This window comes from Pagrus pagrus (assembly GCF_965226575.1).
Source record: "Pagrus pagrus genome assembly, chromosome: 20".
In the NCBI taxonomy this organism is placed as follows: Eukaryota; Metazoa; Chordata; class Actinopteri; order Spariformes; family Sparidae; genus Pagrus; species Pagrus pagrus.
In genome coordinates this window covers 4,826,503-4,845,171 of record NC_140207.1, presented here as the reverse complement: position 1 = coordinate 4,845,171, position 18,669 = coordinate 4,826,503, and the positions used below count along the sequence as shown (strand labels likewise).

Sequence of the window (18,669 nt, the reverse complement as noted above, 5' to 3'; positions counted from 1 at the left end):
GGTTGTGAACAGGAAGCGTGAAATGAAAAAAAGCGATAACTCTGATTCTGCTGCATCTGTTTTGTTAATTTGTTTTTAAACAGTCCATAATGAGTCCAACAGTGTTACAGTAGTGCAGTGTTAGACCAGTGGACTGCTTTTCAAAACCTGGTGCCTACATCACCCACAATGCAATTTAGCCACAGAGTGACATCACTGGAGTCCTTCCTCTGGATCCACAAAAGGTTTTATAGTATTTTTTCACACATAATGTGAATAAACTGAAAAAAGCTGAATATCGGCTCTGATAACCAGTCTGTCCTTTGTGACTTATAAAACTTTTAAAGGGTGCTTTTCTCTTTTGGTCAGATTGACTAAGCAATTTCAAGGCCTATCCGTTGGCTCTGCTAACTTGTTATTGGTTTGAGTCATAGTCATCAAAACTACCGATGAAAACAATCATTACCTGCAGCCCCAGTTGAGTGCTCATCTATTCTTCCTCCCTTTTAAGCCTAAACCTAAACCTAACCCTATTTTCATATGTTGTCATACAAACCCAGACTGCTCCAAGTGCCAGATAAAACCGAGCAATTTCCTGACCAGTAAATCTCAAATTCAAGAACCATCAAGGCCTCCTTGAACTCAGCCAGCAGCCTCAGTGTGCTTTAACAATGTCCAAGTAAGTGATGAATCAGATTGCTTTTAGAGCGAACACACACTGCGTCGTGGCCTTCAACCTGAAATGGCATGCCTCTGTCACTGCTTTAGTTGCAATGGTTAATTCAGAGTTTATGTCAGTAAATATATAGTGCTGCTGTTAATGCTTTCCAGCCCTGCACATCTCAACTGTGGGGGAAAAGTGAGCGATAATGGCTCTCACACGGGAACAGATTATCAACCTAAAGACAAGATTGACATGATGGATGGATGGATGGATGTTCAGCAGGGGGACCTATGAGGCCAATGCCTGGAGGGCACGCCATGCAATCCCGGTGCAAACCACATATTGTATTAATGTTTGCAAAATCACCCAAATCCTCAAGTGCGGTCTAGTGCTGAAACCAATCGAGAATTGTGATGACCAGCTTCTCATTCAGGCAGACGTTCTGAACATTGGCTGGGTAAAGCTTCTGAAATGTGACAATTTACTCATTTTATACTGTTCAAGTTATTGCAAATGGATTCTAGAGCACTGTGATGGACATGTTTTACTCATTTTTGGCAAATCTTAGATGAAAATGTAAGCCTAGTTCATTTCACATGGCTAAACCCACTGGGACAGGGACTGCTACAAATGTCCCCAGGCAGCAATTAAAGAAAAAAAACATCAAAACTTCTCCGTCAGCCCAGTTTTTCTTCAACATTTGTATGTTGTCTGCATCAATGTCGGAGCCCACAGCAGCCTCCCTGCACTCGAGCCCTTCTGTAAAATCATCCACACCTTTTTTTTTTTTCTCCCCCTCACACACTATATCCCAACAACATGCTACTGAATCACATGACACGCCATCTAAACATTTGCAAACACATCAGAGGGGTGATCACCTTGCAAAATAAATAAATAAATAAATAAAAATGCAACGCTGGGGACTGGCAGCCATACAGTTCTCCCTGTGCTCACCAGAAGCCAATCAATGCAACATTAACAGGGGCAGCTAAGCATCTGGCACTTGGCTCAGACATCTTTCCACACACACATACGACTGTCAGACATTCACTCAAAAAGCGTCTTTGGTGTTTTTTTTTTTCTTCTTCTTGCTTTTCCCTCGCGCTACAGAGAGCTGGGATGTGGCGCGGGGAGAGAAAGAAGCTGCAGTCAGTGAGTGGACTCCTGTTTCCTGCAGTGCGCGTAAATTTCAGTCTGGCTACACTGGTGCGGCACGCGCATCAGAGGGATCGGATAGCCTCCAACTCCCACTCCGCTTCAGCAGCCTGTCTATCATTCATAACTACAGAAAAGACCGAGGCGCGTGTCCACTCATTACATCCAAAAGAGACAAAAAAAAAAAACCGCCTGAGACAAAGTGCGCATTCTTCTACTTCCACTTCTTCTTCTTCTTCTTCTTCCCCCCTCGACCTGTTTCCCTTCTGCCCAAGTGCCCAATTCCACGGGGCGCAATTGAAAAATGCGCACACGGTCAAACTGCTTTTACGAGTGCGCGCACATGCCCCCCCTCGCGCACAAGACTCCTATTTATTTACCAGCTCTTTTCTAACACAACACGGTATAGGCGGGGGCGCCACAGACAGTCACGCGCACAGGTGCAAACGCGCAAAACTTAACACTCCCGATGCAGAAAACAGCGCAAACTTCTTTTTCCTCTCTTACCTGTCCGCGTGCACTCTCCCGGACACGCGTGGCTGCTGATTGACGGCGAGAAAGACGCACGAGTTTGAGTTTGGTCCTCATTCCTCTCTTTTCCCCCTCCGTCTCCCGTTCAGCTTCCTCCCCCTACACCCGCTGTCATCCTCTCCAGGGCAGAGCTTGACTGCACGGCTCGCGGAGAGCCGATACTCTCTCTTTCCCCCCCTCGTGAGTGTATGAGAGTGTGTGTGTGTCTGTGTGTGTGTGCGGGAGACGGGACGAGCGAGCCGAGCCGGTGCTTGTGTGCGCATCTCTCCTCCGAAGCATCCCTCCAATCCTGCCCGGCTACTGCGGCGGCTCGGGCCGAGGAAGGCGCCCGATTGGTCGGTTTTCAGATCAATCCCCGGGCTATCAGGCTCGGACCGGCCTCCCCGTGCTTCCCTCTACCTCTCTCTCCATTATCTCCCTCTCCTCATCTGCTCCTCTCTTCCTCTGTTAACACGTGATTATATAAGATAGTGATCAGGAAGCGATACGTTATCCCGATCTCATTTTCTTACGCGCGCACACACACGCGCACACACAGTGGCAGACACAGCCTACCTTCTCTGACTGTCCCAGTAGGATGCAGGGCTCCGACAGAGAAAGAAAATTCTGCCTTAAATTCACGTTTTTTTTTCTCACTTTAAATTAAAAATGAGGTGAATTTACCATTTAATAACCTCATGAAGTGAACCTTGAGTGTTCAGCCATTTGTTTAAATATCACGCTGTAATAATTTTGCTTGTGGAACTGGTATAAAATACTCTCGGAGGTGAGGAAGTTATTGTGTTTTTCATTTTAAAAGCATTAGAGACTCTGGCTGAGACTATAGGCAGCAAATCACGCTGACATTCAGAACTGTGGGAGCTGCGCACCAACTATTGCACAGATTTTTTTTTTTTTTTCCTTTCTTATTTTAGCAGCCAAACAGTTTGAAACACTTTCGCTCCCATGCCAAACGCTGTGTTTTTTGTCACGCTTCTATTAACTGCTTTACAAGTCTCTCTATTTGAAGTTAGTGAAGTTACTGTTTTAGAACGAATAAATAGTCATTTTGATCAACGTCCAGGATCTATTACGCTAAAATGTAATAAATAAAGGATGAGGATCATTTGCAAATTAACTGTTTACCAATGACTGTTTTAAGAAGTGGTTCCTGAGCCCATGTAGTTATATCCTTATATTACAATCATGTCTCTTGCCCCATCCTTGCTTGTGAATGACTTGAGCCTTTTTGAGGATGCCCTATATTTTTGGATCGTTCCACAACTTTCCCAGTCTCTAAATGCCCCTGTACCAACCCATGGTATAAAAAGTGTTTGTGGTATGACATTTAGAATAAGCAAATACTGACAAAAACCCACGAAGCTGATTTAAAAAACTTGAGATTTTGTTTTTGTACCATTTTCAATTGAGTATGTTTCGATAACGTATGAGCCAAATTATCACATTCTGTTTTATCTGCTTCACACAGTGTCCCAACTTTTTTTATCTCCGCCAAGGAGGTTATGTTTTGGCCTGTGTTAGTTTGTTTGTTGGTTTGTCAGCAGGATAACATAAAAACTACTGAGCAGATTTCCAAAAAACCTGGATGGAGGATGATTCGGGGCCCAGAATAGACCCAGTTAACTTTTGGTGTGGATCCAGATAAAGAGACAGATCCAGGGTATGTTCTCATTTCCTTTAACATTGTGAGAAAGTGTGTCTTTTGACATTTTAATTAATTTATCTGGCAATAAAGCATAAAGCAACACAGGTGGCTGAAATCTATGTGCGAGTACAATTTGATGCAGATCCTAATAAAAACCAAGATCTAGCGGATTAACATGTTTTCTCAGAGTCACAGTCGTCTTTCAATCGCTATACAGCAACAAATAGGGATAGAAATCTGAGATCAGCGGAGATAATGTGGTTTCAGAAAGGATACAGATGACAATTAGGCTCGATTGAATTAATGGGGACTGTTGGGCCTTGGCGGAGGTCTGCGCTCTACTGAGTGCCATTCTAGTTTGGAACTGAGCATGTAATACAAGCAACTAGTGAGCTCTTTACAGCCTAGTGTGGTAGCTAATATAGCTCATTAGGACCTGGGATAGCAGTATAAGTATGCTGACTGACTGAGAGATTCATCAATCCATTCATGTGCAAGCCTAACTTTAATAAGGGGAAGGGCTGCTGGGACTGAAATGGTTTTAAACAAGAGCAATGAGGACAGACTCACCAAAACTTGAAATACAGTATTTTTTGTTTTCTTCCTCTACTTTGAAGGGAAAAGGATGTTTGTGCTTCGGAAACTACACTTAAAAAGCTAAAATGAGTAACGGACAAACTTGAGGAACAAAATAATTGGGCAAAGACAATTCATGTTTTTTGGGTGGTTGGTTTCTTTTTCTCCAAATCTACAAATGTGAAGTTGAGGCAGTGTCATCTGTGGCTGTTTTTTTTTTTTTTTCCAGTGTTCAGTGCTATGTTCAGACATAAATAGTCTAAGAGTCAAATATCCTTCAAAAACATTGAATGTCTTTCATGAGATTTTTGAGTCATGACGAGTTGAGTGTTACTTTCATCCCCCAGAATCTTAATAGCGCCAACAGCGAGGCACGACCACCAATTACTCCAGTGAGTTCAGAAGAGTTAGGAGAATTAGGAGAGTGAGGTCAACATCTAAGCAGTGGCATTCAGGGAAAATGGGCTGAAGATTCGTAACGTTTAATTTGCTCATGTGGCCTTGTGTTGAGCTTCGATAGTTGAGACGGTTTTTGCATACTATTTTCGGGCTTGTGAGAGTCTTAGAAAAGGAACGAACATCCAGCACAACTTTATCAGAAAAAAGTTTTGGGCGCAAAAGCTCTTTATCCTGCCAAACGTAACACTCACTAAGACGTAGGACATGGGGATGCTACTGGCACACTCCTAACACACCAGTCACCGCAGCCTGGTCACTGGCCCTACACCTCTGAGTTTGTTGCTGTTGTTACGCCTAGTGTAACTTCATGAAGCGCCAGTCTTGCGCGGTCGTTTAAAGAGCAAGAAAAGTCCAAGTTGGTTGGCAGTCGGGGTGGTTGGCTGGGTCATACACATAGGGCTTTCACTGATGGGAGACCGAGGACTAACTTAAGTTACGTGACTTGAGTAGTGTTACTTAGGTTACAAGACTAAATGTAGTTTAGTGTGATCGTTTCCTAAACCTAACCAAACCACGACCATTTGACAACATTGGAATTGGAGTCTTAAGTCATAATGTCATGATACGTGAACTGTTTGTCAGCAAGATTTATTTTGAAAGTCTAACCGAACATTGCATTTGACATATTATTGCTAACTTATACGCCAGAGTGGTAGGTAGAGTGCCCTAGTTTGAAGCTAAAGGCCACTGACCAAGCTTCTATACTTGAGGAGTTGGGAATGAGAACGTGTTGGTAAAGCACATCGACCCAATCACCAGAATAAATACTGGCAATATACGTTTCTAAACCCCGGATATGTTGAAACTTCACATTTCTTTATGTTGCAAACTTATGTTTCTTTAGGTAAAATTTTCTATATCATGTTGTGACAACACAGGGCACAAAAAACACTTGGTTAGGGTAAGGAAAATGATAATGTTTTGGCTTAAAATGTCTGTTCTTGCCTGTCTCCTGAAAAATATCCAGTGGTTTCACACTCACAAATGTTGAAATGCATTCTCGGACCGTGTTCACAGGCTTGCCAGCCTTCTCACCAGCCCCTCCACTTCACAATATGATGATATGATCTGATATGATTGGATGTTTTTTTTTCTTTCCTCCAGGCATTTATTGGTCAATATACATCCAGTTGAAAGCCTTTTATAAACTGATGCTTCTATTAACTTTCAATACATTTTCAAGAATCAAGGATTTTAGTATCTAATAACCAATCCTTCCCACCACTCCTCCAACTATCTTTACACTTCTTCCTACAGTACAAACCTCTGTTGACAGACAACAGGGTGCATCAGTAGTCCGCTGTTGCTTTGAGGTTGCATGAGTGATGCACTGAGGCGTTCAATAAAGAATGACATTTTGTTTTGATCCATGTTGCAAAATGCTTTACACTGCTCCCTGAAATTCAAAGCTGGGTCTGCGACCATGTATGCATCCTTAAAAACACTTTCCCACTCAAGCAGCTACACATGTGGTGTCACAGACAGTCTGTCACAGGGCCTGTTCCCCTGGGGCATTTCAATGATGTTCGGTGTCTGGTCATAATCTAACCGGGGACTGAATGCACAGGCTCACAATCGCAGCGTGGACCCGCAGTATCGAGCGTGTCGAAACCTTGTTTTTAAGCACCGCAGATGTTCTTCTGCAGGCCAAAACATAAAGCTGTGATCCACAATAACATTTTTCATGAAGATAAAACTTTCTAGGGCAGAAGTGGCAGCAAAAAATCCTATATATCTACCCTACACAAGGTATACCTGTTTTTCTCACTGCTCCTCATTAAACTAGCTCAAAAACACCAACTCAGACATAAATAATATACAGTTTACCTGCTAAATGTTGTTATCATTATATTACCAGTTCCATGTGTGTTACTGTTGCTCAATGTGTTTCAGATTTTATGTGAATGCAAATGTGAAAAATATCATGTTTTGGCTTAAGTTGCCACAAGAAGGGCTGGAGATGCCCCGAGGTCTTGTTTAAAAATCATGGCTGGAAATTGTCCTGAGATATTCTTTTGAAAATATCCATAATTCACTCTCACAAATGTTCAAATGTTGTGTTCTCTCTTTAGATATATATATCCAGTGGTTTCACATTTAACAAATGTTGAAACACAGTCTGCTGTCACTGGCTTTGAAGCCTTTTCAACACACATGACGCGTGTTGTAAAGAAGTTAAGTTAAGTTAAGTATGACACATATAAATGTGAATGTATCAGTAGTTTGCAGAAACATAAACTGCCAACATTTTATTCGGGTGGCTGGTCCAGTAGCCTTGCCCCACCCTCGGTCAGACAGACGCACAGACCTGCAGCTCTTCATACATTTAAAACAGAGCCACAGCAGATGATCGAGATGGAAACAGCGATGCAACCTGTTCGCTACAATTTCAGAGTCCCTGGAGCCTCATGCTGGTATTTGCTGGAGGCTACACAGCGCTGCGTAAGGGCTGAGGCTGAGAAAATTCCCCAAAACAGCACAATATCAAGAAATGAAGAAAATACAGAGAGCGCAGCACATTTCTAGTCCATCATAAGTGACGATTGAGTGAAATTGATTCAGTGTTTAGCGTTTTTTTAGGAGAATTCCTTCACAGTTTACCTTTTTTAAAAAAAATAGCTCTAACATTTTGAGATTGTGGAGTAAAGGATAATGCCATTGAATACGGCACAATACTGTGAGGCTGCTCCCATATTTCATTCATAAATTCAACTGAGCCGTTGAATCCTTTAAAATGAATTTCTCCACGTGTATAACAGACAAGCACAAGTCAAATTCAGTACCTGAATATCACACTCGCTTCCATTATTGTGTACCACACTTGAATGGGTGCAGATGCCAGTTAATCAAGATTATTTTGCAATTATACCACGACTACGAAAAATATTTGGCGGCTGACTGGTTTCCAGTAAAGACGTGCCCAAAAGGACGCCTCGAAATGCATCCCCATACTTCTTGTTTACGCAATGTCACATTGAAACTGAAACGCCATTGTTCAAACTGACTACAAGTAAACAAACAGATGATGTTTTGATGGCATGACGGAACAAATGATGGCATCGTGAGCAATAATATTAATATCAAGGCGGAGATTTGCTCAGAATCGCTTACATAATGTCTAGACTGGATGAATAATCAAATGACACAGTTATCCAGTCTTCCACAAAACATTAGTCTTTAAAGACATTCATAATCTCAGTCTCTTTGTACTTTCAGTCCTGCTGTACATTCTCTGCGACGCCCCACTTGCCTTTTCTTGGGTTTAAAATAGCACAATTACACTGTTTTGAACTCTTTTCGGCAGGGTGCTCTTATCCTTGACTTTCCCTCTCTCTTTGTCTCTCCCTCTCCTTTTGTTTCTGTCAATCAATTAGTCAGTCTGTCAGTCAGCCGCTCTCTTTCTACCCCTCTCTCTTCCACCGCTCCTCTTCCATGCATGCGCACACATTCACATTGCTCAGGTACCCTTGGGCAAACTGTTGAGTCTGCCTATGAATTCAGCCATGCTTTTGCTCTCTCTGGATCCAAAGGGAAACATAATGAATAATGAACAGAGCAGTGAACGGGGCGGGTGGGGGAGTGGGATGAGGAGATGGGCAGCATGAGAGAGAGAGAGAGGCCCTTCAGGACCAGGACACAGTGGGGAGATGGAGGGAGGGCAACTTGTTAGTGTTCGCCCATCAATTAGGCCGCAGAGGAGACATGAAGAGAATGGAAGGTGATGCGTCATGAACGAGGGGAGGGGAGGGGTGGTGGTGGGGGTCTATATACTAAAGAGTGCTTGCTTAGGAGACAGATTAGGCATCAGAGACGAGGAGGCGAGCAGCGAGATGAGAGTAAGGGAGTGGACGTGGAAAGGCAGGGGTCTTGAAGACGTCAGAGGCTCCTCAGCACACTGCCTCCAGCTTCATCTATCATCCAGGCCTAGTTCTCCCTGCCAACACAACTGTGTCTCTGGTCCACAGCCAGAGTTGGCACCCAGCTTCAAACACGCTCTAAAGTGGATGTGCTCAGTATATTATAAAAAGTAATGACTCTCCTTGAAGCTGCATAGGTATTTTCCTTCCTAGAAGAAAAAGAGTGAACTGGATCGTACTTCGTGTTACTCAGACTTTACGTTACTGCCAAATGTTTAGATTTTTTCAAAAATTAGTGTGACCAACCCAATCACCATAAATGATGGCAATATATTTTTCTGCAAACCATGGATGTGATGAAACTATTAATTTCTTTATATTGCAACTCAGGTTCAGTTTTCCGATTAATAATTGTGCTTATGGTCTGGTTAGGTTTAGGCACAAAAACCACTTGGTTAGGGTTAGGGGTAAAATATCTTTATTTCTAAACGCCCAGTTTTGTCGGTGCAAACACGGCTAGAAATGTCCCAGTTTCTTGTCGAAAATATCATTTGTTTTGTCGCTAAAAACATGGCAGGAAACTGTTCCTAGGGTCTCGCTAAGAATATCCAGTGGTTTCACACTTATGAATGTTGAAACGTAGCCTCGTACTGTGGTCACTGGCTTGGCAGTCTTCTCGCTTACAATATAACCCCCCTTTTTTGTTGCCACAAACAAAGCTGGAAGTTTTCCCGAGGTCTCCTTTAAAACATCCAGTGATTTCACACATGAACATGTTATGTAATCGTGATGTGACACATATTGTATAAATGTCAATACAGTGCATATGACACGTACGAATGTGAACACTGGTTTGCAGAAACACTACCTGTGAACATATTTTTCTGCCGACTGGGCTGGTGTGACACAAGTATCTGCTTTAAATGCTAATGCGTGTGTCTCTTCTTCATGCCCATCATCTAGTTTGCCCCTATGGTTGAAATGATTGCTGCTGGTGTCTGCACAAATTTAGAGGAAGCTGTTCCCTGCCGTTCACTTCAGTGCCTTGTCGAAAGTCATTCTAATCTCTGCAAGGTGGATTAATCTGCAATATTGCCAATAAAACAATTGGTGAAGTCGGTCTCGTAGGGGTTGTTCATATACAACCAATTCGTTTTGGAGTCAACTTATACTGATCTACATGCATATACAGCATTAGAAAACTATTTTAGGTTGTTTGGGAACTCAGAACCTGATTATGATCCAAACTTTACTCAAAATGTTTTTGTTGCCTTAATCCTAACCACAGACGGGACTCAGGATGCAGACTCTGGTGTCAGCTGTCAAAGTTGCGAGCACTTCAACACCTCCCACGTTGTACTGTGCGGAGCAAGAATGTAGCACTTCCTTCGTTTGAAAAGCTGCCAGTTGCCAGGGAACATAATACAGGTGCAGATTACATTTCTTATCACAACATAATTGATTTTTCTTTAGTATGCTTCATGACCCAGACCAACAATTAATGCTGGCTTTCTAAAATTATTCACATTAATGATACCTACGCTAACACTGACTGATAAAGCATGCTGTATCCTCTCACCGGGACATCCCAATCAGTATTCAACCAGCCACTGTGCAAGAGTAATGATTGGTTCTCGTATTTGAACATGTCTTGCCAGTGGTCACCAGCACGTCAGTGATGCAGAGGCTGTTTATTTAAATTAAACAGGGACATCCAATTGCCTTGAACTTCACATCAAGGTAGAAGGCCACAGCTCCTTTCTTATTAATACTGCATGTCAGTCAAAGAAGGCTTAACAGACTGAGGACATCTTGCAGATGCACGGTGCATTAGTCAGACCATGAGGATGTGCGTGTCACGGTGAAAAAATGCTATAGGTGGAAGAGAAAACTTTGCACTAAAAGCAGACATCCTTTGAGAGTGCATCACACTCAACCTCCTGTCAGTCACATTACAAACTTCCACACTCTTTTGCATCTTTGTTAGTAATTAGTAATTCCAACATGGCTTGAGTCAAACTAGTGGTAAAATGGTAGTAAACAAGCCATGACACTGGTACAAAGAGACCGTTTATTGGCCTGGCTGATTGTTGGATCAATATTCAGCAGATTTCAGATGATCGGAATCTGTTTTGTTTTTTTTGGTCCGACAAATTGTCTAAAAATAGGTGATTGACTCCTTTCCCATTGCCAGGAAACAAGTCATCAAAAATATGCTGGAAAAACAACAGTATGTATATAGGATTATGTAGAAATTGGCATTTTGTGCAGTCCCTTTCATCAGCGCTGATCAGAGCTGGAGCCAATGAGCACCTGTGACTACTGCAGGGTAATCTGACGTGGGAGTAAATATTGATTATACACGTATGTTAGCGTTTTTCTGTCTGTCTTTTGTCAAGTGTAAAAGGGGGTATAAGATGTTTTACTTTTTACTGCAAATATTGCTTTTCAGAATCGGTCTCCTTGATTACTAATAACCTATATCGCTACAGCCCTGAGAGAACACTAATGGTCGCTCCCTAGTACAAAGTGCATGGAGATCAGTGATAGTTAATTTATGAGGGCCAGGAGACCTTCCTCGCACATACAGTATACGAGTGTGAAGCTCTGTAAACACAAATGCTCCCCCTAATGACAAGCTGAATAGTGCTTTAAGGGGTTACTCAGGTATCGATCCGAAAGGCCATTTCTCTGCATGATGTCTATTTCCCTGATGGCTTTTTAATGACAGGTCAGTAAATCATTTTGCCAGGGGGGCTAATTGCTGAAGAGCCTTTAACGAAACACGGAGATTACAATGTGTTCTCTGGACAAGTTTGCAAGCGATTAACTTGGGTGGACATTTTTTGCGGTGTACCAAATATACAGTGTGGGTTTTCTTCTTTAAATGGTGCAAGCTGGTTCTGTGGACCCTCCATATATAAGAGACATTTGGTCAATTAATCACAGCTAAGCAGAACTGAGGGATTATGCACTTGAGTGAATCTCATTTCAAGCTGCTGGTTCGGGTGGGTGTGTGCGCGGGTACTGCTGTGGACACAGACAAATGGCGGAGGCAGCGGGCTCTGCTGGAGCTGGGAGACACATATCAGCAGGGTAGGACTGGGAATTTGTTTGCCTCCCGCAACACATCTAATTTATATGAGGTTGACGAGCATCAAGGTTACACTGCCTCCCACCATTAAAAATCCATATACGAGTCCTCCCCTAGTGGAAAATACTGTGAGTACTGTTACCCCTGAGCACTTACCCAGCCAAAACAAATTGCTGCTCAGGAATCAAACAAATAGTTGTTTTTGCTGCTGAGTCTGAAAAACGTATTGTTTCCTTGTTAGAATGCATCAGAAGTCTCGCTGAAGAATATGCAGCCTCTCAAAGGCCAGCCGTCTCCTACATGCACAATGGACTATGACGCAGTTAAAGATTTCTACAGTTTAGATACAGACCAAGATTTTTAACAGCTTTAGTTTTGTAAAGGTTAGCTTTAAATGGCAAAACTTAAACTTCATATTTCAGTTTTTCTCATCTAATAAAAACCGCGGATGGATATAGTTTTCGTCTTAAAATTCACAAGGGTTTCACATTCCCAATCCACACTTTATGCTCTCATTAATTATGAATTCTCAAGATCTGCTTTACAATACAAACACACAGGCACTGCTGGGTGAGGAGGAGGGGAGAATGTCAAGAGTCAATCTGTTTTACACGGGGGGGAAGTTTCCAAGCAGCTTATTTACATCCAGCCCGTACACACGGTGGAAAGAGTCAAACCATCAGAGAGACCGAAAGTGACTGAGAGTCATATCCGACGCAAAATATTAGCCGTGTAATTGGAGAGATAACAACTTGAAGAACTGACAGGAAAATGAACAAAAAGATCAATCCTGTGACAGAATATTCTCATTGGCTTTCAAATCCATGTTTATTTGCACTCGTGTATCGAGTGGCGCCAGCTCCGTTGCTCTGAGAGATGACTAAACGCAGGAAATGGTGTGAGTAGAGAGACACTGTCGAGAGTCATAGCCCCTAATGGGATGGGTGCACTCTGAACGATGGAGCAGCTGCTAATGAAAACAAGAGGCACAATTATGGAAGTGGGTCAAGACATTTAAATCCTTATTAAAGTAACAACTTTAAAAATAAACCCATGATTTTTACTTTTGATACATCAGCTTAGTTATTAAATGTAGGGAAAAAAACAACTAAAAAATCAAATCATTGCCAAAAAAGGGTTTGAAATTACATTTTTCATTAGCAAAATAAAGCCACTTCTGCCAATCATATGGGACACGCTGCAAAAACTAAGGCCACAGATGTTCACCTTGGTGATCTTGTTGAAATACTGAAAAAATAATCAATGACCAGCCCTGTTGCTAAATAAATTAAATGTTGGCATTTTAAACCACTGATAGGTTAAATTTATAGATGGCTGTCAAGTGAGAGACCGCTGTTCAAGACACGTTTCAACATTTGTAATCGTGAACCCACTGGAAATTCACAATGAAGCGTCAGGACATTTTCTAGTTGTATAAGTTGCAATCAAACTGGATGTTTTTGATCAGATGTTGGGATAATTTCCAGCCATGTTTGTCGCGGCTGAATAAAATAAGCCAAAATATGATCTTTTCCTACCCCTCGCCAAGTGGTTTTCTTGCTTAAACCTAACCAGAGCATAAGCATGGCATTTCAAACTAAATATGAAGAAACATAAAGTTGTAACATAAAAAGACAAGTTTCAACATATCCGTGGTTTGCCGAAATACACTTCATCAAGATTTATTCTGGGGCTTTGGTTGCAATGACGCAACCAAAACCATGATCTCTGCTTAAACTTAACCAGTGTTAATTTTAGCTCAGTCTAACTTGGTGTTAAAGTCCTGTGCATAGTGCAAAACAAGCATTGCCAGAGAACATAATCCATGAAGCAATTGTGTTTCCCTCAAAACAGCCAAAACCATTTAGTACCACATAAATATTTCTTTATGGACACATGGTTGAGAAATGCCCATAACAATATCCCAGGGTCCAACACTGCATCTTTAAATTGCTTGTTTTGTCAAATCGGCACATTTGAGAAGATTTAACTGGAAAATATGAGCAATTTTTGCATCATAATTGGCTTTAATTAATAATTTATCATAGAAAATAGCTGTCAGTCTGTGGTCCTGGAACACTATGCTCTGAGATATAAAAATAAGTGATTCATTATGATGCATTCAAGTATTTTTCATTTGTGAGTCATTGGGCATTTACTCATGTCTTCAAAGTCTCATATGAGTGCGAGATACACATGATACAGAGAGAAAAAGGAGAATATTGATGGCTTACAATGACCTTGAAAACCTCTCTAATGCACAATAAAAAGGCAAGCCAGAGCACACTCACACTACCCGAAGGCTTAACTGACAGGCTAAAGGTCTCACTGTAGGATACTCTTATTCTACCCTCAGAAATACTATGACAACCTTGATAACAATGTCTTTGATCTGTGAAAGAACAGCAGAAATTCCCGGAAGGCTGGCCACTTTTCCCCTCCTCACCTCCTCTGGTGGGAGCTCGTTCACGTCTTGTTAGGCTCCAATCAGTGGAGACTTTGTCAAAAATCAACACATGAGGACATTTTCACTGACAGTTAGTGGCTTTTTCTGAATCATGTCCACATGAGGGAAAAGAAAGGCACCTATGGATATTATTTCAGAGGAAAAGGAAAGCTGCTCAATCCATTGTGGACACTCAGACTGCTCTCAGAAAACTATATGTTACTGAATACTTTCACTCGACTTTAATTAATTTCAGAGTGGAATACTTGTCTCAGCTACATTTATTTAAGTATGCTGACACAATTATTGACATGCTTTTGTGTGCTTTTTTCGTCTGGAGCTGATTTCCAGAATTTGGACTTGGCTACTTTGTTCCAATGAAGAAAAAAAAATCCTAATTACAGAAAGCAGTCACATTTTAGACAATAGTTTTGCTTCCAACTTTATGGACCTGGCTTTCTGCATGGTCCTTGATCAGAAAGAACTTTCTGCTGAACACTTTTGGGATGAAGTGGAACACCGAATGCGAGCCAGACCCAACATCAGTGGCCAACTTCACTAATGCTCTTATGGCTGAATGGGAGCAAATCCCTGCTGCCAGGTTCCAAAATCTTTTGGAAAGACTTGCTGGAAGTGTGGAGGCTGTTGTAGTGGCATGAAATGTATAATTTTTTTCAAATGACACATTTAACAATCGCATTTGGTTGTGATGTTCAGGTGCCCTTACTTGGTCTTGGTGTTTTACAGAACCTACAGCACTAAAGAGCTTTTTACCAACACCAAAGTAATAACAGGACAATAATACAATATACAGGTAGATAATATAACACTATGTGGTAGTCTGCATAATAAGTACTTTTGATATGGGAGTACATTGTGACATTATTGAATCTTTATACTACAAGCAACAATGTGCAGCCCTTTTCAATTATGTATCTAAAGGATTTGATACTGTGAATCGTATAATACTGTTGAAAAGACTTGTCAGTACAGGACTGTCAAAACAAACTGTCTCGTGGTTTGAAAATTATCCATCTGGCAGATCTCAGTGTGTACAGGGAGGAGGTATCACTTCAGACCCACTGAGTGTATCCAAGGGTGTGCCCCAGGGATCGGTCCTGGGACCTCTACTATTCATATACATATATATACACATGTCAATCATGTATTATTTATGCTGATAACACTGTGATATACTGCTCAACGTTTACACAAAACCACACTTTGTCAGCTGACAACTTGCATTTATTTCAGCAGAACGTACTCTGCATGATTTGAAGCTTGTTTTGAATGCTGACAAAACAAAACTCATTATGTTTCCAAATGCAAAATCTAAGTCAACGAACTTTCCATCTATCACCACATCCCATGGATCCGAGATCCAGTCTGTATATTTTTCTTTCTTCTTATGTCGACCTATTCTAATATTCTTATTTACATGCTTAACAAAAGTACAGCAAGTCATTGTCTTCACTCCCAGGACTTACTTATAGTTACTGTCCCTAAAGTCCTTACTGATTTTGGAGAAGGGTGTTTAAGTATGCTGCTCCCTTTGCTTGGATTCAGTTACAAAATTGCCTGAATCTTCGGGAGCTGGTCTCACTGGATGCATTTAAAGTGATTCTAAACGACTTGGAAGAAAGGACATCTGGCAGTAGATGCTTTGAATGTTGATGAACGTTTGAATAGCTTTGATTATTATTTATCCGTCTTTACTGTAATTGTTGTGTTTGTTGTAAGTCTGCAACCAAATGAAAAAATAAATTAAATCTTTAAGCTTAAATTTACAATTTCGATTGTTTTAAAGTATTGTTCCACTGTGGTGCTTTGATTTAAGTAAATGTTTGAAATGCTACTTTGACCGTTGCACCACATACAATCGGGATTTTCCGACTTCTAAAAACACATTTTTGCAATTATGGTGTTGTTTTTCAGGATCTTACTGAAACTGAAAGGTCACATTGTTATTTCTGTAACATGGTATCTTAAACCCTTACTCATTGATTTGTTGAAAAACATACCTTTCCCAGCTTTTGTTTCCATCTGACAAGACTGAAATGTAGCTGTGAATGAATTATTTAACATTTCACATGCAGAGGTATACACCATTAGATATGCACTGTTGTGTGAAGCATGTTTGTTTGACATTGCAGTTGGACCACTTTCTTTCTTGCAGTCGTGCTTACATGAGAGTGACTAATGGTACATTTGCAGCCAGATGATAACATTATAACAGTATGTCACAAAGTGTACACGTTTTGCAGGTTAATGTTGAAAACTCTCCACCACTGTGTGCTACTGCCTGTGGGAGCGCCCCAAGGACCTCTGTCCTCCCATGCATAGAGAACTCATTTATAGAGCCACAGTAACCAATCACGACGGACTTAAAGATTTTTGTTTCCCACTGAGACAGCCAGCATGCGGAAAATGTGACACCTGAAAAATATGTTTCAGAGAAGGTCATTTATATGCTTTTTTGCAAAATATGCCAAAAAGAAATCGCAAAATGATCGAGTTTTCATACATGATCCAAATATATTCATGTGACCTTCATTTAGCAGGTATTTATAACACTGGATTAGCCAAAAAAATCTGCATCTGTTGTTTTAGCTTCTATGTCGTTTGGTCCATAAAATGTCTTGCTATGACATAAACTCCCTTATTACTGAATTACTGTTAATATATTAACATTAACAATTTTTTTTATTATTATAATTTGTGCCAATTAAACAATGTTATGACATGTTTTAAACCTTGTAATTACATATTACACTGACATGATTAGTCAATATAGGCTTATGTTTGAAATTGTAATCTTCATATGTATTTTGATGTGTTATTGAATATATCAAGTGAAATATTCTCTATATTTTGGCCATTATCATATATGATAAAAATGAATACCATTCATTTTTTCAAAAATGCATTATTTAGTGTATCTAAAATAGGTAAAATAAATATTAAAGGTGCAATATGTAAGAATTGGCCACCTGTTGAATTCATACTCAAAACAAAAAGGGGCAGCATATCAAAGTAACTGCTAACTGCTGCCAACTGTAGTTGCCATTAGCTAGTTAGCTCAGTTAGCCGTGCAGCTAGCAATCCAGACTGGGAGCTCGAAGCACCGGAGAAGTGTTAGTGTTTACATGGTAAGCACAGGATATTTGGGACAGGGATGGGCCGAGGCTAGCTGGTTAGCATGCTAAACATGCTTTGCAACACAATACATCAATAACAATATGTCATAATGTCAAAACTTTTAATCCTTTTACATTCTATTGACAATTTTAGTTAAGTTTTGAACGTTTTTAACCAAACTCTTCAAGCATGACAAAATGACAACATATTGACATGTATTATCACACACGTGTGGACTCTTTCCAAAAATTTGTATGTATTTTTTAACATATCAATGTCAATATATGTTTGTTTCATATACCTCATATGCCTTTCATATACAGTCTCAACAATTGCTCTCTACCTAACTGTGATGCTTTCACTGAGCTTGTACCTTGTTTGTTGTTTTCTGTTTTATTAATGAGTCTGTCTGTTCATGTCACTGTGTTTCAGTAATTCCATTAAAGTCTTTCAGGGCGTCCTTGTAACGGCATCCAAACCCAGCAGAACCTGGTTTGTACGAATAAAGATTCAACAATAAATAAATAAACATAATTGTGGCTCCTGGAGTGCAAAATTACATAAACCTCAATAAAATGTTGTATTCATGTAGCTCTTCTCTTAATGACATGTTAATCATATAAAGTACTTTGTATGTAATTTTCTCTTTGTTGAAAGACCAAAAGACAGTAATAAAAAATGGTTGATGTTCAAAAACAATGGGCTAATGAGCGACCAAAAATTTAATCAACACTCGGTGTCACAGCTTCAACACACTTAACACTATGCCATCTCTATCCTGTGAACTGCTAATTGGGTGGTATTAATAGCAGGGCTGCCATCAGCAGCTTAATGGGAAACTCCTTATGTATTAAAATAACCTCACAACTGAACAATTTTGGGTATTAAAAAGGTTTGATATGCCAACCCTTTTGGCGACAAATTATCCTCATTAGAGATAACCTGAGACCAAAATAAACACACTCTGCTGAAGCAGGGTTGTGGATTTGTACTGGTCTGGCCCGTATTCTTACGGGATTCATTACACCCAGAGTAATGAGTCTGCATGGCCATATGAGGTACCCAACCACAGTAGTACTGTGTGACAACCATAGAATATGAGTCCATTTTACACAACATAAG

At 40.6% G+C, this 18,669-nt stretch overlaps 1 protein-coding gene across 2 annotated transcripts in view; it reads right to left on the bottom strand.

Annotated features, from left to right (window-relative positions):
- The window catches only part of LOC311249611 (cadherin-18), a 182,737-nt gene that overhangs the window by 93,822 nt on the left and 70,246 nt on the right, over window positions 1-18,669 (bottom strand). The window contains exon 1 of one of the 2 annotated variants that reach the window (XM_084340793.1): window positions 2,309-2,527. The exons of the other annotated variant lie outside the window; for it this stretch is intronic. The gene's annotated coding sequence lies outside the window, so the exon portion shown is untranslated. Of the gene's footprint in view, window positions 1-2,308; window positions 2,528-18,669 lie in introns of those variants that run through there. 2 annotated transcript variants of the gene reach the window in all.